Genomic DNA, 23,006 nt, shown 5'->3' with positions numbered 1-23,006 from the left:
AACCACTAAAGTATCGTAGCTGTAACTGTCAGGCGGAGCTAGAATGCTCCATGTATCAAACATATGTGAGCTCAAGGAGGTTACACTTGAAGAAAAAGCGGCAGGTTAACGCGATCACAGCAAAGCCCCCGGCAGCTACGGGACTCGAAACCGCGCCTACAGAGAGACTGGTGCCTGAAACCAGCGCCTTAAAGCGCTCGGCCACGCTACATGCGCTGCTTGGTGCGCCAGTGTTCCTAGCATTTGTACAAACAGTGCACGCCACAGCTTCCTGTTCTGCTGGGACTGGCTGCTCATCCATCGCACTTCAAACAACTGCCCTTTTCGACTACAGAGAGCAGCGGACGTCTGCGCTCTGGGAGGCGACATTACGTGTTGGGGATGAAGTGGTAGGGCAAACTGCGGCCTGCGGAACACGACCGAAAAAGTCAAGAGAGTACTGTCATTTCGAGTACTCGTCATTGCAACGGCAGCAAGGCAAAACTTTCAAAATTGCCGTGACCAGGATTCGAACCTGGGTTATTGCGGCCACAACGCAATGTCCTAACCACTAGACGATCACGGCCACGGACGCGCCCGCGAAAGCAGCTGCCTGTAATGCAAGTGGCGATACACAGCAGAGCCTAGGCCAAGGTGTACGCCACAGCAGTGTGAGACACGGTCTCCATCACATGTATACGAGCAAATGAACGTGCCTGCGCTGTCAGGACACTAACTACAGTGGTTAGCTGCATTCACCTCCGTGGCAATGTCTTGCAGTCCCCCAAGCCTCTTGACTACAGGTATGTGGCTGGATAACAAGTGGATAGACGCTTCATCTCTCTCGCCGTCAGGTGTTGCCGTGAATCATACTTAACGTAGCTTTCTGCACGCGTCAGCGTAGCGTCAGTCGAGCAAAGTCGAGACAAGTCGCATAAGAGGAGCAACAAAAACGCGCGATTCCAGTACCGGGAATCGAACCCGGGCCTCCTGGGTGAGAGCCAGGTATCCTAGCCACTAGACCACACCGGATAACGACGGCAGTGCTCTTTCCAGCGAACGCAGCAGCCACCCACGGTTAACTGACGACAACTGTAAAAAATCCACTCTCTCGCGTTATAGAACGGCGTGCTCCGGACGCATTTCGTGGAGACGGACGCCAGCAATGATGAGAGCAAAAGGTGCCTACAAATCCTGTCGTTGCACCACGCACTGTTCTACGACAATTCACCAAGCAGACGCTCACGCCTTGTTGTGCTGTTTCCTTTGCGGGCAATGAGTGCATCTGCCTTCGACACAGGAAACATTACACGTTTGGCAGCTGTGGGATTGGAACCCACGCCTCCGAAGAGAATGGTGCCTGAAACCAGCGCCTTAGACCGCTCGGCCACGCTACCTACACAACACGCGCGTCACAAGAGCTGCGTCCTACCCCACGAGAACACACCGCAACGGCACAAAAATGAGATGTAAAAAGTGGCAACGGTGGGATTCGAACCCACGCCTCCGAAGAGACTGGTGCCTAAAACCAGCGCCTTAGACCGCTCGGCCACGTTACCGTTGGAGCAGCAGCCGCAAAACGTTTCCTTTGTACTACAAAGATCACTTCGAAATGGAAGTATCTTGGCAATCGCCGTGCCATGTATTTCCACTGCTCTCCCACTGGAAGCGTCTCTTTAGGCCATCCACAGCAAGAAAAAGCCGTGCCCGCCGTGTGGCAGCGACGCCACTTGTCTGTAGCTGTCGCAGTTAAGGAGACAGCGTCAAGAGACGTTTTCGTGCCGTGACCAGGTTTCGAACCTGGGCTTTCCGTAACCACTAAAGTATCGTAGCTGTAACTGTCAGGCGGAGCTAGAATGCTCCATGTATCAAACATATGTGAGCTCAAGGAGGTTACACTTGAAGAAAAAGCGGCAGGTTAACGCGATCACAGCAAAGCCCCCGGCAGCTACGGGACTCGAAACCGCGCCTACAGAGAGACTGGTGCCTGAAACCAGCGCCTTAAAGCGCTCGGCCACGCTACATGCGCTGCTTGGTGCGCCAGTGTTCCTAGCATTTGTACAAACAGTGCACGCCACAGCTTCCTGTTCTGCTGGGACTGGCTGCTCATCCATCGCACTTCAAACAACTGCCCTTTTCGACTACAGAGAGCAGCGGACGTCTGCGCTCTGGGAGGCGACATTACGTGTTGGGGATGAAGTGGTAGGGCAAACTGCGGCCTGCGGAACACGACCGAAAAAGTCAAGAGAGTACTGTCATTTCGAGTACTCGTCATTGCAACGGCAGCAAGGCAAAACTTTCAAAATTGCCGTGACCAGGATTCGAACCTGGGTTATTGCGGCCACAACGCAATGTCCTAACCACTAGACGATCACGGCCACGGACGCGCCCGCGAAAGCAGCTGCCTGTAATGCAAGTGGCGATACACAGCAGAGCCTAGGCCAAGGTGTACGCCACAGCAGTGTGAGACACGGTCTCCATCACATGTATACGAGCAAATGAACGTGCCTGCGCTGTCAGGACACTAACTACAGTGGTTAGCTGCATTCACCTCCGTGGCAATGTCTTGCAGTCCCCCAAGCCTCTTGACTACAGGTATGTGGCTGGATAACAAGTGGATAGACGCTTCATCTCTCTCGCCGTCAGGTGTTGCCGTGAATCATACTTAACGTAGCTTTCTGCACGCGTCAGCGTAGCGTCAGTCGAGCAAAGTCGAGACAAGTCGCATAAGAGGAGCAACAAAAACGCGCGATTCCAGTACCGGGAATCGAACCCGGGCCTCCTGGGTGAGAGCCAGGTATCCTAGCCACTAGACCACACCGGATAACGACGGCAGTGCTCTTTCCAGCGAACGCAGCAGCCACCCACGGTTAACTGACGACAACTGTAAAAAATCCACTCTCTCGCGTTATAGAACGGCGTGCTCCGGACGCATTTCGTGGAGACGGACGCCAGCAATGATGAGAGCAAAAGGTGCCTACAAATCCTGTCGTTGCACCACGCACTGTTCTACGACAATTCACCAAGCAGACGCTCACGCCTTGTTGTGCTGTTTCCTTTGCGGGCAATGAGTGCATCTGCCTTCGACACAGGAAACATTACACGTTTGGCAGCTGTGGGATTGGAACCCACGCCTCCGAAGAGAATGGTGCCTGAAACCAGCGCCTTAGACCGCTCGGCCACGCTACCTACACAACACGCGCGTCACAAGAGCTGCGTCCTACCCCACGAGAACACACCGCAACGGCACAAAAATGAGATGTAAAAAGTGGCAACGGTGGGATTCGAACCCACGCCTCCGAAGAGACTGGTGCCTAAAACCAGCGCCTTAGACCGCTCGGCCACGTTTACCGTTGGAGCAGCAGCCGCAAAACGTTTCCTTTGTACTACAAAGATCACTTCGAAATGGAAGTATCTTGGCAATCGCCGTGCCATGTATTTCCACTGCTCTCCCACTGGAAGCGTCTCTTTAGGCCATCCACAGCAAGAAAAAGCCGTGCCCGCCGTGTGGCAGCGACGCCACTTGTCTGTAGCTGTCGCAGTTAAGGAGACAGCGTCAAGAGACGTTTTCGTGCCGTGACCAGGTTTCGAACCTGGGCTTTCCGTAACCACTAAAGTATCGTAGCTGTAACTGTCAGGCGGAGCTAGAATGCTCCATGTATCAAACATATGTGAGCTCAAGGAGGTTACACTTGAAGAAAAAGCGGCAGGTTAACGCGATCACAGCAAAGCCCCCGGCAGCTACGGGACTCGAAACCGCGCCTACAGAGAGACTGGTGCCTGAAACCAGCGCCTTAAAGCGCTCGGCCACGCTACATGCGCTGCTTGGTGCGCCAGTGTTCCTAGCATTTGTACAAACAGTGCACGCCACAGCTTCCTGTTCTGCTGGGACTGGCTGCTCATCCATCGCACTTCAAACAACTGCCCTTTTCGACTACAGAGAGCAGCGGACGTCTGCGCTCTGGGAGGCGACATTACGTGTTGGGGATGAAGTGGTAGGGCAAACTGCGGCCTGCGGAACACGACCGAAAAAGTCAAGAGAGTACTGTCATTTCGAGTACTCGTCATTGCAACGGCAGCAAGGCAAAACTTTCAAAATTGCCGTGACCAGGATTCGAACCTGGGTTATTGCGGCCACAACGCAATGTCCTAACCACTAGACGATCACGGCCACGGACGCGCCCGCGAAAGCAGCTGCCTGTAATGCAAGTGGCGATACACAGCAGAGCCTAGGCCAAGGTGTACGCCACAGCAGTGTGAGACACGGTCTCCATCACATGTATACGAGCAAATGAACGTGCCTGCGCTGTCAGGACACTAACTACAGTGGTTAGCTGCATTCACCTCCGTGGCAATGTCTTGCAGTCCCCCAAGCCTCTTGACTACAGGTATGTGGCTGGATAACAAGTGGATAGACGCTTCATCTCTCTCGCCGTCAGGTGTTGCCGTGAATCATACTTAACGTAGCTTTCTGCACGCGTCAGCGTAGCGTCAGTCGAGCAAAGTCGAGACAAGTCGCATAAGAGGAGCAACAAAAACGCGCGATTCCAGTACCGGGAATCGAACCCGGGCCTCCTGGGTGAGAGCCAGGTATCCTAGCCACTAGACCACACCGGATAACGACGGCAGTGCTCTTTCCAGCGAACGCAGCAGCCACCCACGGTTAACTGACGACAACTGTAAAAAATCCACTCTCTCGCGTTATAGAACGGCGTGCTCCGGACGCATTTCGTGGAGACGGACGCCAGCAATGATGAGAGCAAAAGGTGCCTACAAATCCTGTCGTTGCACCACGCACTGTTCTACGACAATTCACCAAGCAGACGCTCACGCCTTGTTGTGCTGTTTCCTTTGCGGGCAATGAGTGCATCTGCCTTCGACACAGGAAACATTACACGTTTGGCAGCTGTGGGATTGGAACCCACGCCTCCGAAGAGAATGGTGCCTGAAACCAGCGCCTTAGACCGCTCGGCCACGCTACCTACACAACACGCGCGTCACAAGAGCTGCGTCCTACCCCACGAGAACACACCGCAACGGCACAAAAATGAGATGTAAAAAGTGGCAACGGTGGGATTCGAACCCACGCCTCCGAAGAGACTGGTGCCTAAAACCAGCGCCTTAGACCGCTCGGCCACGTTACCGTTGGAGCAGCAGCCGCAAAACGTTTCCTTTGTACTACAAAGATCACTTCGAAATGGAAGTATCTTGGCAATCGCCGTGCCATGTATTTCCACTGCTCTCCCACTGGAAGCGTCTCTTTAGGCCATCCACAGCAAGAAAAAGCCGTGCCCGCCGTGTGGCAGCGACGCCACTTGTCTGTAGCTGTCGCAGTTAAGGAGACAGCGTCAAGAGACGTTTTCGTGCCGTGACCAGGTTTCGAACCTGGGCTTTCCGTAACCACTAAAGTATCGTAGCTGTAACTGTCAGGCGGAGCTAGAATGCTCCATGTATCAAACATATGTGAGCTCAAGGAGGTTACACTTGAAGAAAAAGCGGCAGGTTAACGCGATCACAGCAAAGCCCCCGGCAGCTACGGGACTCGAAACCGCGCCTACAGAGAGACTGGTGCCTGAAACCAGCGCCTTAAAGCGCTCGGCCACGCTACATGCGCTGCTTGGTGCGCCAGTGTTCCTAGCATTTGTACAAACAGTGCACGCCACAGCTTCCTGTTCTGCTGGGACTGGCTGCTCATCCATCGCACTTCAAACAACTGCCCTTTTCGACTACAGAGAGCAGCGGACGTCTGCGCTCTGGGAGGCGACATTACGTGTTGGGGATGAAGTGGTAGGGCAAACTGCGGCCTGCGGAACACGACCGAAAAAGTCAAGAGAGTACTGTCATTTCGAGTACTCGTCATTGCAACGGCAGCAAGGCAAAACTTTCAAAATTGCCGTGACCAGGATTCGAACCTGGGTTATTGCGGCCACAACGCAATGTCCTAACCACTAGACGATCACGGCCACGGACGCGCCCGCGAAAGCAGCTGCCTGTAATGCAAGTGGCGATACACAGCAGAGCCTAGGCCAAGGTGTACGCCACAGCAGTGTGAGACACGGTCTCCATCACATGTATACGAGCAAATGAACGTGCCTGCGCTGTCAGGACACTAACTACAGTGGTTAGCTGCATTCACCTCCGTGGCAATGTCTTGCAGTCCCCCAAGCCTCTTGACTACAGGTATGTGGCTGGATAACAAGTGGATAGACGCTTCATCTCTCTCGCCGTCAGGTGTTGCCGTGAATCATACTTAACGTAGCTTTCTGCACGCGTCAGCGTAGCGTCAGTCGAGCAAAGTCGAGACAAGTCGCATAAGAGGAGCAACAAAAACGCGCGATTCCAGTACCGGGAATCGAACCCGGGCCTCCTGGGTGAGAGCCAGGTATCCTAGCCACTAGACCACACCGGATAACGACGGCAGTGCTCTTTCCAGCGAACGCAGCAGCCACCCACGGTTAACTGACGACAACTGTAAAAAATCCACTCTCTCGCGTTATAGAACGGCGTGCTCCGGACGCATTTCGTGGAGACGGACGCCAGCAATGATGAGAGCAAAAGGTGCCTACAAATCCTGTCGTTGCACCACGCACTGTTCTACGACAATTCACCAAGCAGACGCTCACGCCTTGTTGTGCTGTTTCCTTTGCGGGCAATGAGTGCATCTGCCTTCGACACAGGAAACATTACACGTTTGGCAGCTGTGGGATTGGAACCCACGCCTCCGAAGAGAATGGTGCCTGAAACCAGCGCCTTAGACCGCTCGGCCACGCTACCTACACAACACGCGCGTCACAAGAGCTGCGTCCTACCCCACGAGAACACACCGCAACGGCACAAAAATGAGATGTAAAAAGTGGCAACGGTGGGATTCGAACCCACGCCTCCGAAGAGACTGGTGCCTAAAACCAGCGCCTTAGACCGCTCGGCCACGTTACCGTTGGAGCAGCAGCCGCAAAACGTTTCCTTTGTACTACAAAGATCACTTCGAAATGGAAGTATCTTGGCAATCGCCGTGCCATGTATTTCCACTGCTCTCCCACTGGAAGCGTCTCTTTAGGCCATCCACAGCAAGAAAAAGCCGTGCCCGCCGTGTGGCAGCGACGCCACTTGTCTGTAGCTGTCGCAGTTAAGGAGACAGCGTCAAGAGACGTTTTCGTGCCGTGACCAGGTTTCGAACCTGGGCTTTCCGTAACCACTAAAGTATCGTAGCTGTAACTGTCAGGCGGAGCTAGAATGCTCCATGTATCAAACATATGTGAGCTCAAGGAGGTTACACTTGAAGAAAAAGCGGCAGGTTAACGCGATCACAGCAAAGCCCCCGGCAGCTACGGGACTCGAAACCGCGCCTACAGAGAGACTGGTGCCTGAAACCAGCGCCTTAAAGCGCTCGGCCACGCTACATGCGCTGCTTGGTGCGCCAGTGTTCCTAGCATTTGTACAAACAGTGCACGCCACAGCTTCCTGTTCTGCTGGGACTGGCTGCTCATCCATCGCACTTCAAACAACTGCCCTTTTCGACTACAGAGAGCAGCGGACGTCTGCGCTCTGGGAGGCGACATTACGTGTTGGGGATGAAGTGGTAGGGCAAACTGCGGCCTGCGGAACACGACCGAAAAAGTCAAGAGAGTACTGTCATTTCGAGTACTCGTCATTGCAACGGCAGCAAGGCAAAACTTTCAAAATTGCCGTGACCAGGATTCGAACCTGGGTTATTGCGGCCACAACGCAATGTCCTAACCACTAGACGATCACGGCCACGGACGCGCCCGCGAAAGCAGCTGCCTGTAATGCAAGTGGCGATACACAGCAGAGCCTAGGCCAAGGTGTACGCCACAGCAGTGTGAGACACGGTCTCCATCACATGTATACGAGCAAATGAACGTGCCTGCGCTGTCAGGACACTAACTACAGTGGTTAGCTGCATTCACCTCCGTGGCAATGTCTTGCAGTCCCCCAAGCCTCTTGACTACAGGTATGTGGCTGGATAACAAGTGGATAGACGCTTCATCTCTCTCGCCGTCAGGTGTTGCCGTGAATCATACTTAACGTAGCTTTCTGCACGCGTCAGCGTAGCGTCAGTCGAGCAAAGTCGAGACAAGTCGCATAAGAGGAGCAACAAAAACGCGCGATTCCAGTACCGGGAATCGAACCCGGGCCTCCTGGGTGAGAGCCAGGTATCCTAGCCACTAGACCACACCGGATAACGACGGCAGTGCTCTTTCCAGCGAACGCAGCAGCCACCCACGGTTAACTGACGACAACTGTAAAAAATCCACTCTCTCGCGTTATAGAACGGCGTGCTCCGGACGCATTTCGTGGAGACGGACGCCAGCAATGATGAGAGCAAAAGGTGCCTACAAATCCTGTCGTTGCACCACGCACTGTTCTACGACAATTCACCAAGCAGACGCTCACGCCTTGTTGTGCTGTTTCCTTTGCGGGCAATGAGTGCATCTGCCTTCGACACAGGAAACATTACACGTTTGGCAGCTGTGGGATTGGAACCCACGCCTCCGAAGAGAATGGTGCCTGAAACCAGCGCCTTAGACCGCTCGGCCACGCTACCTACACAACACGCGCGTCACAAGAGCTGCGTCCTACCCCACGAGAACACACCGCAACGGCACAAAAATGAGATGTAAAAAGTGGCAACGGTGGGATTCGAACCCACGCCTCCGAAGAGACTGGTGCCTAAAACCAGCGCCTTAGACCGCTCGGCCACGTTACCGTTGGAGCAGCAGCCGCAAAACGTTTCCTTTGTACTACAAAGATCACTTCGAAATGGAAGTATCTTGGCAATCGCCGTGCCATGTATTTCCACTGCTCTCCCACTGGAAGCGTCTCTTTAGGCCATCCACAGCAAGAAAAAGCCGTGCCCGCCGTGTGGCAGCGACGCCACTTGTCTGTAGCTGTCGCAGTTAAGGAGACAGCGTCAAGAGACGTTTTCGTGCCGTGACCAGGTTTCGAACCTGGGCTTTCCGTAACCACTAAAGTATCGTAGCTGTAACTGTCAGGCGGAGCTAGAATGCTCCATGTATCAAACATATGTGAGCTCAAGGAGGTTACACTTGAAGAAAAAGCGGCAGGTTAACGCGATCACAGCAAAGCCCCCGGCAGCTACGGGACTCGAAACCGCGCCTACAGAGAGACTGGTGCCTGAAACCAGCGCCTTAAAGCGCTCGGCCACGCTACATGCGCTGCTTGGTGCGCCAGTGTTCCTAGCATTTGTACAAACAGTGCACGCCACAGCTTCCTGTTCTGCTGGGACTGGCTGCTCATCCATCGCACTTCAAACAACTGCCCTTTTCGACTACAGAGAGCAGCGGACGTCTGCGCTCTGGGAGGCGACATTACGTGTTGGGGATGAAGTGGTAGGGCAAACTGCGGCCTGCGGAACACGACCGAAAAAGTCAAGAGAGTACTGTCATTTCGAGTACTCGTCATTGCAACGGCAGCAAGGCAAAACTTTCAAAATTGCCGTGACCAGGATTCGAACCTGGGTTATTGCGGCCACAACGCAATGTCCTAACCACTAGACGATCACGGCCACGGACGCGCCCGCGAAAGCAGCTGCCTGTAATGCAAGTGGCGATACACAGCAGAGCCTAGGCCAAGGTGTACGCCACAGCAGTGTGAGACACGGTCTCCATCACATGTATACGAGCAAATGAACGTGCCTGCGCTGTCAGGACACTAACTACAGTGGTTAGCTGCATTCACCTCCGTGGCAATGTCTTGCAGTCCCCCAAGCCTCTTGACTACAGGTATGTGGCTGGATAACAAGTGGATAGACGCTTCATCTCTCTCGCCGTCAGGTGTTGCCGTGAATCATACTTAACGTAGCTTTCTGCACGCGTCAGCGTAGCGTCAGTCGAGCAAAGTCGAGACAAGTCGCATAAGAGGAGCAACAAAAACGCGCGATTCCAGTACCGGGAATCGAACCCGGGCCTCCTGGGTGAGAGCCAGGTATCCTAGCCACTAGACCACACCGGATAACGACGGCAGTGCTCTTTCCAGCGAACGCAGCAGCCACCCACGGTTAACTGACGACAACTGTAAAAAATCCACTCTCTCGCGTTATAGAACGGCGTGCTCCGGACGCATTTCGTGGAGACGGACGCCAGCAATGATGAGAGCAAAAGGTGCCTACAAATCCTGTCGTTGCACCACGCACTGTTCTACGACAATTCACCAAGCAGACGCTCACGCCTTGTTGTGCTGTTTCCTTTGCGGGCAATGAGTGCATCTGCCTTCGACACAGGAAACATTACACGTTTGGCAGCTGTGGGATTGGAACCCACGCCTCCGAAGAGAATGGTGCCTGAAACCAGCGCCTTAGACCGCTCGGCCACGCTACCTACACAACACGCGCGTCACAAGAGCTGCGTCCTACCCCACGAGAACACACCGCAACGGCACAAAAATGAGATGTAAAAAGTGGCAACGGTGGGATTCGAACCCACGCCTCCGAAGAGACTGGTGCCTAAAACCAGCGCCTTAGACCGCTCGGCCACGTTACCGTTGGAGCAGCAGCCGCAAAACGTTTCCTTTGTACTACAAAGATCACTTCGAAATGGAAGTATCTTGGCAATCGCCGTGCCATGTATTTCCACTGCTCTCCCACTGGAAGCGTCTCTTTAGGCCATCCACAGCAAGAAAAAGCCGTGCCCGCCGTGTGGCAGCGACGCCACTTGTCTGTAGCTGTCGCAGTTAAGGAGACAGCGTCAAGAGACGTTTTCGTGCCGTGACCAGGTTTCGAACCTGGGCTTTCCGTAACCACTAAAGTATCGTAGCTGTAACTGTCAGGCGGAGCTAGAATGCTCCATGTATCAAACATATGTGAGCTCAAGGAGGTTACACTTGAAGAAAAAGCGGCAGGTTAACGCGATCACAGCAAAGCCCCCGGCAGCTACGGGACTCGAAACCGCGCCTACAGAGAGACTGGTGCCTGAAACCAGCGCCTTAAAGCGCTCGGCCACGCTACATGCGCTGCTTGGTGCGCCAGTGTTCCTAGCATTTGTACAAACAGTGCACGCCACAGCTTCCTGTTCTGCTGGGACTGGCTGCTCATCCATCGCACTTCAAACAACTGCCCTTTTCGACTACAGAGAGCAGCGGACGTCTGCGCTCTGGGAGGCGACATTACGTGTTGGGGATGAAGTGGTAGGGCAAACTGCGGCCTGCGGAACACGACCGAAAAAGTCAAGAGAGTACTGTCATTTCGAGTACTCGTCATTGCAACGGCAGCAAGGCAAAACTTTCAAAATTGCCGTGACCAGGATTCGAACCTGGGTTATTGCGGCCACAACGCAATGTCCTAACCACTAGACGATCACGGCCACGGACGCGCCCGCGAAAGCAGCTGCCTGTAATGCAAGTGGCGATACACAGCAGAGCCTAGGCCAAGGTGTACGCCACAGCAGTGTGAGACACGGTCTCCATCACATGTATACGAGCAAATGAACGTGCCTGCGCTGTCAGGACACTAACTACAGTGGTTAGCTGCATTCACCTCCGTGGCAATGTCTTGCAGTCCCCCAAGCCTCTTGACTACAGGTATGTGGCTGGATAACAAGTGGATAGACGCTTCATCTCTCTCGCCGTCAGGTGTTGCCGTGAATCATACTTAACGTAGCTTTCTGCACGCGTCAGCGTAGCGTCAGTCGAGCAAAGTCGAGACAAGTCGCATAAGAGGAGCAACAAAAACGCGCGATTCCAGTACCGGGAATCGAACCCGGGCCTCCTGGGTGAGAGCCAGGTATCCTAGCCACTAGACCACACCGGATAACGACGGCAGTGCTCTTTCCAGCGAACGCAGCAGCCACCCACGGTTAACTGACGACAACTGTAAAAAATCCACTCTCTCGCGTTATAGAACGGCGTGCTCCGGACGCATTTCGTGGAGACGGACGCCAGCAATGATGAGAGCAAAAGGTGCCTACAAATCCTGTCGTTGCACCACGCACTGTTCTACGACAATTCACCAAGCAGACGCTCACGCCTTGTTGTGCTGTTTCCTTTGCGGGCAATGAGTGCATCTGCCTTCGACACAGGAAACATTACACGTTTGGCAGCTGTGGGATTGGAACCCACGCCTCCGAAGAGAATGGTGCCTGAAACCAGCGCCTTAGACCGCTCGGCCACGCTACCTACACAACACGCGCGTCACAAGAGCTGCGTCCTACCCCACGAGAACACACCGCAACGGCACAAAAATGAGATGTAAAAAGTGGCAACGGTGGGATTCGAACCCACGCCTCCGAAGAGACTGGTGCCTAAAACCAGCGCCTTAGACCGCTCGGCCACGTTACCGTTGGAGCAGCAGCCGCAAAACGTTTCCTTTGTACTACAAAGATCACTTCGAAATGGAAGTATCTTGGCAATCGCCGTGCCATGTATTTCCACTGCTCTCCCACTGGAAGCGTCTCTTTAGGCCATCCACAGCAAGAAAAAGCCGTGCCCGCCGTGTGGCAGCGACGCCACTTGTCTGTAGCTGTCGCAGTTAAGGAGACAGCGTCAAGAGACGTTTTCGTGCCGTGACCAGGTTTCGAACCTGGGCTTTCCGTAACCACTAAAGTATCGTAGCTGTAACTGTCAGGCGGAGCTAGAATGCTCCATGTATCAAACATATGTGAGCTCAAGGAGGTTACACTTGAAGAAAAAGCGGCAGGTTAACGCGATCACAGCAAAGCCCCCGGCAGCTACGGGACTCGAAACCGCGCCTACAGAGAGACTGGTGCCTGAAACCAGCGCCTTAAAGCGCTCGGCCACGCTACATGCGCTGCTTGGTGCGCCAGTGTTCCTAGCATTTGTACAAACAGTGCACGCCACAGCTTCCTGTTCTGCTGGGACTGGCTGCTCATCCATCGCACTTCAAACAACTGCCCTTTTCGACTACAGAGAGCAGCGGACGTCTGCGCTCTGGGAGGCGACATTACGTGTTGGGGATGAAGTGGTAGGGCAAACTGCGGCCTGCGGAACACGACCGAAAAAGTCAAGAGAGTACTGTCATTTCGAGTACTCGTCATTGCAACGGCAGCAAGGCAAAACTTTCAAAATTGCCGTGACCAGGATTCGAACCTGGGTTATTGCGGCCACAACGCAATGTCCTAACCACTAGACGATCACGGCCACGGACGCGCCCGCGAAAGCAGCTGCCTGTAATGCAAGTGGCGATACACAGCAGAGCCTAGGCCAAGGTGTACGCCACAGCAGTGTGAGACACGGTCTCCATCACATGTATACGAGCAAATGAACGTGCCTGCGCTGTCAGGACACTAACTACAGTGGTTAGCTGCATTCACCTCCGTGGCAATGTCTTGCAGTCCCCCAAGCCTCTTGACTACAGGTATGTGGCTGGATAACAAGTGGATAGACGCTTCATCTCTCTCGCCGTCAGGTGTTGCCGTGAATCATACTTAACGTAGCTTTCTGCACGCGTCAGCGTAGCGTCAGTCGAGCAAAGTCGAGACAAGTCGCATAAGAGGAGCAACAAAAACGCGCGATTCCAGTACCGGGAATCGAACCCGGGCCTCCTGGGTGAGAGCCAGGTATCCTAGCCACTAGACCACACCGGATAACGACGGCAGTGCTCTTTCCAGCGAACGCAGCAGCCACCCACGGTTAACTGACGACAACTGTAAAAAATCCACTCTCTCGCGTTATAGAACGGCGTGCTCCGGACGCATTTCGTGGAGACGGACGCCAGCAATGATGAGAGCAAAAGGTGCCTACAAATCCTGTCGTTGCACCACGCACTGTTCTACGACAATTCACCAAGCAGACGCTCACGCCTTGTTGTGCTGTTTCCTTTGCGGGCAATGAGTGCATCTGCCTTCGACACAGGAAACATTACACGTTTGGCAGCTGTGGGATTGGAACCCACGCCTCCGAAGAGAATGGTGCCTGAAACCAGCGCCTTAGACCGCTCGGCCACGCTACCTACACAACACGCGCGTCACAAGAGCTGCGTCCTACCCCACGAGAACACACCGCAACGGCACAAAAATGAGATGTAAAAAGTGGCAACGGTGGGATTCGAACCCACGCCTCCGAAGAGACTGGTGCCTAAAACCAGCGCCTTAGACCGCTCGGCCACGTTACCGTTGGAGCAGCAGCCGCAAAACGTTTCCTTTGTACTACAAAGATCACTTCGAAATGGAAGTATCTTGGCAATCGCCGTGCCATGTATTTCCACTGCTCTCCCACTGGAAGCGTCTCTTTAGGCCATCCACAGCAAGAAAAAGCCGTGCCCGCCGTGTGGCAGCGACGCCACTTGTCTGTAGCTGTCGCAGTTAAGGAGACAGCGTCAAGAGACGTTTTCGTGCCGTGACCAGGTTTCGAACCTGGGCTTTCCGTAACCACTAAAGTATCGTAGCTGTAACTGTCAGGCGGAGCTAGAATGCTCCATGTATCAAACATATGTGAGCTCAAGGAGGTTACACTTGAAGAAAAAGCGGCAGGTTAACGCGATCACAGCAAAGCCCCCGGCAGCTACGGGACTCGAAACCGCGCCTACAGAGAGACTGGTGCCTGAAACCAGCGCCTTAAAGCGCTCGGCCACGCTACATGCGCTGCTTGGTGCGCCAGTGTTCCTAGCATTTGTACAAACAGTGCACGCCACAGCTTCCTGTTCTGCTGGGACTGGCTGCTCATCCATCGCACTTCAAACAACTGCCCTTTTCGACTACAGAGAGCAGCGGACGTCTGCGCTCTGGGAGGCGACATTACGTGTTGGGGATGAAGTGGTAGGGCAAACTGCGGCCTGCGGAACACGACCGAAAAAGTCAAGAGAGTACTGTCATTTCGAGTACTCGTCATTGCAACGGCAGCAAGGCAAAACTTTCAAAATTGCCGTGACCAGGATTCGAACCTGGGTTATTGCGGCCACAACGCAATGTCCTAACCACTAGACGATCACGGCCACGGACGCGCCCGCGAAAGCAGCTGCCTGTAATGCAAGTGGCGATACACAGCAGAGCCTAGGCCAAGGTGTACGCCACAGCAGTGTGAGACACGGTCTCCATCACATGTATACGAGCAAATGAACGTGCCTGCGCTGTCAGGACACTAACTACAGTGGTTAGCTGCATTCACCTCCGTGGCAATGTCTTGCAGTCCCCCAAGCCTCTTGACTACAGGTATGTGGCTGGATAACAAGTGGATAGACGCTTCATCTCTCTCGCCGTCAGGTGTTGCCGTGAATCATACTTAACGTAGCTTTCTGCACGCGTCAGCGTAGCGTCAGTCGAGCAAAGTCGAGACAAGTCGCATAAGAGGAGCAACAAAAACGCGCGATTCCAGTACCGGGAATCGAACCCGGGCCTCCTGGGTGAGAGCCAGGTATCCTAGCCACTAGACCACACCGGATAACGACGGCAGTGCTCTTTCCAGCGAACGCAGCAGCCACCCACGGTTAACTGACGACAACTGTAAAAAATCCACTCTCTCGCGTTATAGAACGGCGTGCTCCGGACGCATTTCGTGGAGACGGACGCCAGCAATGATGAGAGCAAAAGGTGCCTACAAATCCTGTCGTTGCACCACGCACTGTTCTACGACAATTCACCAAGCAGACGCTCACGCCTTGTTGTGCTGTTTCCTTTGCGGGCAATGAGTGCATCTGCCTTCGACACAGGAAACATTACACGTTTGGCAGCTGTGGGATTGGAACCCACGCCTCCGAAGAGAATGGTGCCTGAAACCAGCGCCTTAGACCGCTCGGCCACGCTACCTACACAACACGCGCGTCACAAGAGCTGCGTCCTACCCCACGAGAACACACCGCAACGGCACAAAAATGAGATGTAAAAAGTGGCAACGGTGGGATTCGAACCCACGCCTCCGAAGAGACTGGTGCCTAAAACCAGCGCCTTAGACCGCTTTTTTTTTTTTTTTTTTTTTTTTTTTTTTTTTTTTTTTTTTTTTTTTTTTTTTTTTTTTAGGGCCTCCCTTCTCCCCTTACAGCCCTCCTTGCGCTCACCATGAATGCCTTCCTTGGCGAGCTTCTTCAGCTATATTCAAATGAAATCAAAGTCTCCAGATTCACTGGCATCGTACAACAGTACACAAAAGGAATTCAATTTCTTCGGGATTACAAGGAGCTCATTGCTTCGTCTTCTTTGGAATATAAGTGCCAACGAAAATTAGAAATCTTTCTCAAAACCAAGAAGAGAGAAAAAAAAAATAAATAACTAAATAAATAAATAAAATAAAAGGATGTCTCTTCCCTCAAAAAACAAATAATGAGGAATAAGAATGAAAAGAAAACTTCAGGTTCTTCGAGCGCCATAGGCGAAATGATAACGAAAATAATAGTCACTGTTGACTTGTACCTGGGAACTTCACCATGGAAATGGTGACAGGAATCGCGGATATACTTTAGAATCACCCAATTCCCTGTTTCTCAAACAGGATTGTTAACATATTGCCAAAATCCCTCTTAATGTGTGGGAACTGGTTTCTTCGCCAATATGCCGTTGCCATATAAGCAGTAAAGGCAGTAATATTGTCTTCTCCGTGTTGGGTCATGACGTAATTGACAAAATGTCCCAGCATCCACATAACAGTATTGTTTTTCGTTTTGGGGTAAAACCGTGTATCAGGCCACAGGAGGATATCAGTCGTATAAAGACTTTCAGTGCTACGTGTGAGCAGCGCCAATCGTTTCCGCACCCAATGCCAGTTGAACTGATGCCCGCAGCAAGTAAACCTGTGCCTCAGAGTGTCTACTAATCCACATTTGAGGCAGTTGTCAGTAGCACTTAAGCCAATGCGGTTGAGTTTTTCGTTGGTTGGAATAAGATTGTGGACAACTTTATACCAGGCGGAAAGCACATCGGAAGAATGAATTTTGAGAGTAATATTGGTCCACACTGCCGTCCAGACGATTCTTGGGTAGTGCATTTCAATTGTATTTGGAGCTTCGTACTTCTGCCACTGAGCAATTAAGAACACTGTCGTGAGACAAGGACTTGTGGAAACACTGTCACCTAAGTAACTCATTTCGAGGTAATAAACACCGACATGTTGCAATTGAAAGTTTAGTTTCCCGATGTCAATTGGCGGTTTCATACATTTTGGGCGAACAATGCGAAACAGCTTCGATGTGATAGTATGGGGCATCGTGGTAATTATCTCAGTTGTTCGTTTTATATAGAGTGCCGTCGCCTTTCGACGGATATCATTGAGTTGCAGGCCCCCAGCTTGCACTGACTTAGACAGTGTGGTATAGGTTAACTGAAAAATATGACCGAGCCACACAAACCTGCTGGACAAACGCATGATCTTATGGGCTTGCATTTTGGGAAGAGGGAACACCTGAGCGACATAATAAGCTTTACAGAGTATGTATGTATTCAAAATCCTGACCTTCTGGAGGATATTTGTCGATCGCCAGGTGTTTTCCACTATAGCTCCCTGTATTCGATTTGCAGTAAGTTTCCAGTTTTGAGCTGCCATACGTAAAGGACACCTATCGATGATGATTCCCAGAGCAACATGTTGTTCGACGATCTGTGCCCACGGTATAGCAAGAGATTCGAAGCCCCGTAAGCGTAGAACCTTACATTTACCCTCACTGAGTTTCGCTCCAGACGCAGTGCTGTAAGTATCAATCTCAGCCCGCAATTGGGCCACTTCAGACTCATGACGTAGGATAACAGCAACATCATCGGCGTAAGCCCTCACAGTAAGATTGCTCCCTAAGACAGAAAGGCCAGTTAATGTGATACACAATCTCTTCAGAAATGGCTCGAGCGACAAAACAAAGAGCGACATCGACAAAGGACTGCCTTGCGGTACACCTCGTCGTATACCAACAGCTTGTGTCAGCTGACCGTTAACGGTGATCCTAGCAGTAATGCCTGTTATCATATGCCGAATGACTGCCACAGCTCGTTCTTCGAGTCCAATTCGTTGCAGGATGCGTTCTAAATAGTGATGACTAACGCGGTCAAAAGCTTTGCAAAAGTCAAGAAAAAGGAAAGCACATTTGATGTTGGTTACGGCCGCTACTGAAATAACGTCTCTGTACTCCGCAACCGGAGTCATAATGGATCTCCCTGGAAGGCAAGACTGATGTGAATGAATAACTTTCCCAAGGATGGGGGTCATTCTGCTATTAATCGCTCGGGCAATCGTTTTATAATCAAAGTTCAATAATGTGATTGGACGGAGATTATCAACTCGCTTGTGACCAGTTCTCTTCGGGACTAAAACAATTCTACCCACCTTGAACTCGGCAGGAAGAGGACCACCACTCATGACTTCATTAACAATTTCAGTAAAAGTACCACCAAGGACATTCCAGAATTTGATATAAAATTCCTTGGGCAAACCATCAGGACCAGGCGATTTAAAGGAAGGCGACTTGGAGATCAAGGCTAAAACTTCCTCGGGAGTGAAGTCCGATAAAAAGTCGACATTGTCAGCAGGAGTAATCGCCCTATCAAAAACATTGACCACTGCACTGACAGCAGGTTCATTGACAATTTCACTGGAATACAGTCGTTGGAAATGTTGGTGAATTTCACTAATAATGGCCGCTTGAGTAGAGAGTAATTCCCCATTATCCCTTTCCAAAACATCAATGAAAGCCCTGCGGCGGCGCGAGAAATGCTTAAATAAATGGTACATCGATGTCATTTCGTCGGCTAAAACAGATTTAGGTTTGGATTTAACTTTCAGACCTTCCAATTGTTGACGCTTCAAGCTGACAAGTTTAGCCTTGACACGTTGAATTGATGGAAAGTTAGTGTTGGTCGCAGTGGATGAATCATACAGTTGTCGCAGCACAGTGTAGTAAAACTCAAAGGTCCTCTTGAAGGCGCGTGCTGTCTGAGCACTATAATAAATGAGACTTTTTCGAAGCTTTGGTTTCGCAACAGCGGTCCACCACATCGCTTTAGTCGGATAAAAAGTGATGGAACGCAAACAAGTTTCCCACACATGCCTGATAACGTCAAATAACTCAGCGTCCGCCAGATGCGATATGTTTAACATCCACGGGGAACGAAATAATTTGGTAGGCTGTCGATTTAAGTGAACCGTTGCCGTAAAAGCGCAATGGTCGGTAAAACTAGCCGGGATTACGTCAACCGCTAGGAGTCTGTCACTGATACAGTCCGATAGATAAATTCTATCCAGACGGCTGCATGAAGTAACGGTGAAAAAAGTGAATTTAACTAAAGTAGGATACTTCAGTTCCCAAGCATCTTTCAGCTTAATATTCTTAACGAGCTCGTGCAGTTCTTTACAGTAGTTAAAATTAGGGGACTGATCGTTTTTACGTAGAACACAGTTGAAGTCACCTCCTATTATCAGGTTTTGAGGACTGCTCCTCAACAGATACGTAACTTCCTCCTTATAAAAACGTGACCGTTCGAATTTGTTGCTGTTGCCTGATGGGGCATATAAATTAACAAGGGTTACATCAAAAATTTTACAGCTCACTCCTCGACCGGAATCTAGAAACTCGATCTCCCCAACTGGAATGCCTTCCCGTAATAAAAGTGCGGTACCTGTACTTTCCTCAGGAGCAACGTTTGATATGGTTTTAAAACCAGAGATGAAGAGATTTAAAACAGTAACTTCCTGCAACAACACAATATCAGCGTCAGATTCGTATAGAAACTGCTGTAGGGCCGCAATTTTGAGATCAGATCGAATCTTATTTATGTTCAGGGAGACGAATTTGTACGCTTGTGCCATTATTACAGTGAGGTACGTAAAGGGCCACTAAACAACACTGGTCGCATTAAAAGGGCATAGAGACTTCGGAATGGTCTGCATTGTCGGGAGGATCACGAACAGTCACTTGTGTGTCGTTGGGTTTGTTTTTCTTCCGTACTGCGTTGACGTTCGGTTGAACTTTGGTCCTACTACGTGCTCTGCTAGGGAACACATCGGCAGACGGAGGTGTGGGAGGGTCCTGAGTGACTTCGCAATCCATAACGTGCTGTGACGCCTCAACCATCTGATCTGCGGAAAGAACTGACTCAGAAGGTGGACAAGTTTGTTTGTTGTCACTAGCACGAACTTCGTGTTTGTTTGTAGACGGACTTTGACTTCCTTCAGTTTGTACACAAGTACTGCCTGCCTCGTTATGCTTATCGGAAGCACGCGCTTGTTGTGATTCGGCCTGTGGTGACGTCGCGACTTCAGGCGGCGGGCTCGGCTGTTGTGGTGCCAAAGTTGCCTGTACGTCACTCGGAATGACGTCAATAGCCGCAGCGTCGACAGCTGCGTGCGACGGTTCAGAAAAACTTGAGTCAGTAACCGTAACCGGCATCTCTTTTGGGACGTCGAGTTCTAATTCCTGGAGAGCCTCGTCCGGACTATCATCATCACACGTTCTTCGCCGTTTGTGGCTCAGCAGCTGCACGTCAGATGTGGAGGCAGGCGTATCTGTAACCGGTTTTGAAGGAAAGGGTGGAAAGTCGGCAACAGGCAAACCAGGCTCCGGGGGCAATATTTCACTATCACGAGGGCGGTCGATGTCCGTGATTGGCGCCTCCCTAACAAGATCAGCCAATGTCAACTTTTTACGCTGTTCCAAAGTACTTTTGAGAACAAATACACGTTTAGGGCAGTTCGTACGCAAGTGACCAGTTTCATTACAAATAAAGCATGTGCCTGGTTGCCCACTGTACGTGACATGAACTTTATACCCACAAACAATAAGATGGGAGGGGATATCTTGCTTGACGTGCATTTCGACTGACCGGACGCCACTAAAACACTGTAACCGATGTTGACTAGACCAACGTTCGTTACGGATTTGCTTGACCTCCCCATATTTCGTCAAAATCTCACGTAAATAACAGTTTTCAACTTCCGGCGGCAGGTTGTACACACGGACATTTTTGTATTCTACATCAGCATTAGATATGAGAACAGTACTCACCGAGGCGTCACGATGACGGAACTCAGCTCTGCTACCATGTTTTAACAGAATCCTCTCCAGTAACACAGGGTTTAACAACTTGACGAAGAAACAGTAGAGATCTGTGTCGTAATAGGCAGTATGAACCTGGTCAGACGTAATACCAATGACATCCACTATGAAATCGTGAACTTCCATGGAACTCGGTTGAACATGACGTGTAGACTTGTCAAATTCGAAACACAGAGTACATTTCCTTGGGAACAACCTGGACGACATATCCACTTATTAAACGGTCGAGACCGCTAACACAAAACGTCACAAAACACTAAAAGTGAACTGACGGAAGCACAATACAGCAAATCCAGCAAACAACGTAAACAAAGAAAGTAGTCACGGCTTGCACACGCTATTGCGGAGCGAAGGCACAACACGTGCGACCTGCACGGCGTCGCAAGCGGAACTGCTCGGCCACGCGTTCGGCCACGTTACCGTTGGAGCAGCAGCCGCAAAACGTTTCCTTTGTACTACAAAGATCACTTCGAAATGGAAGTATCTTGGCAATCGCCGTGCCATGTATTTCCACTGCTCTCCCACTGGAAGCGTCTCTTTAGGCCATCCACAGCAAGAAAAAGCCGTGCCCGCCGTGTGGCAGCGACGCCACTTGTCTGTAGCTGTCGCAGTTAAGGAGACAGCGTCAAGAGACGTTTTCGTGCCGTGACCAGGTTTCGAACCTGGGCTTTCCGTAACCACTAAAGTATCGTAGCTGTAACTGTCAGGCGGAGCTAGAATGCTCCATGTATCAAACATATGTGAGCTCAAGGAGGTTACACTTGAAGAAAAAGCGGCAGGTTAACGCGATCACAGCAAAGCCCCCGGCAGCTACGGGACTCGAAACCGCGCCTACAGAGAGACTGGTGCCTGAAACCAGCGCCTTAAAGCGCTCGGCCACGCTACATGCGCTGCTTGGTGCGCCAGTGTTCCTAGCATTTGTACAAACAGTGCACGCCACAGCTTCCTGTTCTGCTGGGACTGGCTGCTCATCCATCGCACTTCAAACAACTGCCCTTTTCGACTACAGAGAGCAGCGGACGTCTGCGCTCTGGGAGGCGACATTACGTGTTGGGGATGAAGTGGTAGGGCAAACTGCGGCCTGCGGAACACGACCGAAAAAGTCAAGAGAGTACTGTCATTTCGAGTACTCGTCATTGCAACGGCAGCAAGGCAAAACTTTCAAAATTGCCGTGACCAGGATTCGAACCTGGGTTATTGCGGCCACAACGCAATGTCCTAACCACTAGACGATCACGGCCACGGACGCGCCCGCGAAAGCAGCTGCCTGTAATGCAAGTGGCGATACACAGCAGAGCCTAGGCCAAGGTGTACGCCACAGCAGTGTGAGACACGGTCTCCATCACATGTATACGAGCAAATGAACGTGCCTGCGCTGTCAGGACACTAACTACAGTGGTTAGCTGCATTCACCTCCGTGGCAATGTCTTGCAGTCCCCCAAGCCTCTTGACTACAGGTATGTGGCTGGATAACAAGTGGATAGACGCTTCATCTCTCTCGCCGTCAGGTGTTGCCGTGAATCATACTTAACGTAGCTTTCTGCACGCGTCAGCGTAGCGTCAGTCGAGCAAAGTCGAGACAAGTCGCATAAGAGGAGCAACAAAAACGCGCGATTCCAGTACCGGGAATCGAACCCGGGCCTCCTGGGTGAGAGCCAGGTATCCTAGCCACTAGACCACACCGGATAACGACGGCAGTGCTCTTTCCAGCGAACGCAGCAGCCACCCACGGTTAACTGACGACAACTGTAAAAAATCCACTCTCTCGCGTTATAGAACGGCGTGCTCCGGACGCATTTCGTGGAGACGGACGCCAGCAATGATGAGAGCAAAAGGTGCCTACAAATCCTGTCGTTGCACCACGCACTGTTCTACGACAATTCACCAAGCAGACGCTCACGCCTTGTTGTGCTGTTTCCTTTGCGGGCAATGAGTGCATCTGCCTTCGACACAGGAAACATTACACGTTTGGCAGCTGTGGGATTGGAACCCACGCCTCCGAAGAGAATGGTGCCTGAAACCAGCGCCTTAGACCGCTCGGCCACGCTACCTACACAACACGCGCGTCACA

General features: G+C 51.8%; 28 non-coding genes across 28 annotated transcripts; all 28 read right to left on the bottom strand.

The window, feature by feature from the left end:
- Positions 1-493: 493 nt before the first annotated feature.
- Positions 494-565, bottom strand: Trnah-gug. The gene has a single exon. It is a non-coding gene; the product is annotated as a tRNA-His (tRNA).
- A 374-nt stretch (positions 566-939) lies between these two features.
- On the bottom strand, positions 940-1,011 carry Trnae-cuc. Its single transcript has one exon. It is a non-coding gene; the product is annotated as a tRNA-Glu (tRNA).
- A 445-nt stretch (positions 1,012-1,456) lies between these two features.
- Trnal-uag lies at positions 1,457-1,538 on the bottom strand. Its single transcript has one exon. It is a non-coding gene; the product is annotated as a tRNA-Leu (tRNA).
- Positions 1,539-2,285: 747 nt separating this feature from the next.
- On the bottom strand, positions 2,286-2,357 carry Trnah-gug. The gene has a single exon. It is a non-coding gene; the product is annotated as a tRNA-His (tRNA).
- Positions 2,358-2,731: 374 nt separating this feature from the next.
- Positions 2,732-2,803, bottom strand: Trnae-cuc. Its single transcript has one exon. It is a non-coding gene; the product is annotated as a tRNA-Glu (tRNA).
- A 445-nt stretch (positions 2,804-3,248) lies between these two features.
- Positions 3,249-3,331, bottom strand: Trnal-uag. The gene has a single exon. It is a non-coding gene; the product is annotated as a tRNA-Leu (tRNA).
- Positions 3,332-4,078: 747 nt separating this feature from the next.
- Trnah-gug lies at positions 4,079-4,150 on the bottom strand. The gene has a single exon. It is a non-coding gene; the product is annotated as a tRNA-His (tRNA).
- A 374-nt stretch (positions 4,151-4,524) lies between these two features.
- Trnae-cuc lies at positions 4,525-4,596 on the bottom strand. The gene has a single exon. It is a non-coding gene; the product is annotated as a tRNA-Glu (tRNA).
- A 445-nt stretch (positions 4,597-5,041) lies between these two features.
- Positions 5,042-5,123, bottom strand: Trnal-uag. Its single transcript has one exon. It is a non-coding gene; the product is annotated as a tRNA-Leu (tRNA).
- A 747-nt stretch (positions 5,124-5,870) lies between these two features.
- Trnah-gug lies at positions 5,871-5,942 on the bottom strand. Its single transcript has one exon. It is a non-coding gene; the product is annotated as a tRNA-His (tRNA).
- A 374-nt stretch (positions 5,943-6,316) lies between these two features.
- Trnae-cuc lies at positions 6,317-6,388 on the bottom strand. Its single transcript has one exon. It is a non-coding gene; the product is annotated as a tRNA-Glu (tRNA).
- A 445-nt stretch (positions 6,389-6,833) lies between these two features.
- On the bottom strand, positions 6,834-6,915 carry Trnal-uag. The gene has a single exon. It is a non-coding gene; the product is annotated as a tRNA-Leu (tRNA).
- A 747-nt stretch (positions 6,916-7,662) lies between these two features.
- On the bottom strand, positions 7,663-7,734 carry Trnah-gug. Its single transcript has one exon. It is a non-coding gene; the product is annotated as a tRNA-His (tRNA).
- Positions 7,735-8,108: 374 nt separating this feature from the next.
- On the bottom strand, positions 8,109-8,180 carry Trnae-cuc. Its single transcript has one exon. It is a non-coding gene; the product is annotated as a tRNA-Glu (tRNA).
- Positions 8,181-8,625: 445 nt separating this feature from the next.
- On the bottom strand, positions 8,626-8,707 carry Trnal-uag. The gene has a single exon. It is a non-coding gene; the product is annotated as a tRNA-Leu (tRNA).
- A 747-nt stretch (positions 8,708-9,454) lies between these two features.
- Positions 9,455-9,526, bottom strand: Trnah-gug. The gene has a single exon. It is a non-coding gene; the product is annotated as a tRNA-His (tRNA).
- A 374-nt stretch (positions 9,527-9,900) lies between these two features.
- Trnae-cuc lies at positions 9,901-9,972 on the bottom strand. Its single transcript has one exon. It is a non-coding gene; the product is annotated as a tRNA-Glu (tRNA).
- A 445-nt stretch (positions 9,973-10,417) lies between these two features.
- Trnal-uag lies at positions 10,418-10,499 on the bottom strand. Its single transcript has one exon. It is a non-coding gene; the product is annotated as a tRNA-Leu (tRNA).
- A 747-nt stretch (positions 10,500-11,246) lies between these two features.
- Positions 11,247-11,318, bottom strand: Trnah-gug. Its single transcript has one exon. It is a non-coding gene; the product is annotated as a tRNA-His (tRNA).
- Positions 11,319-11,692: 374 nt separating this feature from the next.
- Positions 11,693-11,764, bottom strand: Trnae-cuc. Its single transcript has one exon. It is a non-coding gene; the product is annotated as a tRNA-Glu (tRNA).
- A 445-nt stretch (positions 11,765-12,209) lies between these two features.
- On the bottom strand, positions 12,210-12,291 carry Trnal-uag. The gene has a single exon. It is a non-coding gene; the product is annotated as a tRNA-Leu (tRNA).
- A 747-nt stretch (positions 12,292-13,038) lies between these two features.
- Positions 13,039-13,110, bottom strand: Trnah-gug. Its single transcript has one exon. It is a non-coding gene; the product is annotated as a tRNA-His (tRNA).
- Positions 13,111-13,484: 374 nt separating this feature from the next.
- On the bottom strand, positions 13,485-13,556 carry Trnae-cuc. Its single transcript has one exon. It is a non-coding gene; the product is annotated as a tRNA-Glu (tRNA).
- Positions 13,557-14,001: 445 nt separating this feature from the next.
- Positions 14,002-14,083, bottom strand: Trnal-uag. The gene has a single exon. It is a non-coding gene; the product is annotated as a tRNA-Leu (tRNA).
- A 747-nt stretch (positions 14,084-14,830) lies between these two features.
- Positions 14,831-14,902, bottom strand: Trnah-gug. Its single transcript has one exon. It is a non-coding gene; the product is annotated as a tRNA-His (tRNA).
- Positions 14,903-15,276: 374 nt separating this feature from the next.
- Trnae-cuc lies at positions 15,277-15,348 on the bottom strand. The gene has a single exon. It is a non-coding gene; the product is annotated as a tRNA-Glu (tRNA).
- Positions 15,349-22,103: 6,755 nt separating this feature from the next.
- Trnah-gug lies at positions 22,104-22,175 on the bottom strand. Its single transcript has one exon. It is a non-coding gene; the product is annotated as a tRNA-His (tRNA).
- A 374-nt stretch (positions 22,176-22,549) lies between these two features.
- Positions 22,550-22,621, bottom strand: Trnae-cuc. The gene has a single exon. It is a non-coding gene; the product is annotated as a tRNA-Glu (tRNA).
- Between the last annotated feature and the right edge of the window lie 385 nt (positions 22,622-23,006).

The sequence above is a fragment of the Schistocerca americana genome, unplaced genomic scaffold, assembly GCF_021461395.2.
Source record: "Schistocerca americana isolate TAMUIC-IGC-003095 unplaced genomic scaffold, iqSchAmer2.1 HiC_scaffold_776, whole genome shotgun sequence".
Taxonomy (NCBI): Eukaryota; Metazoa; Arthropoda; class Insecta; order Orthoptera; family Acrididae; genus Schistocerca; species Schistocerca americana.
This window is presented reverse-complemented; position numbering and strand designations above follow the sequence as displayed.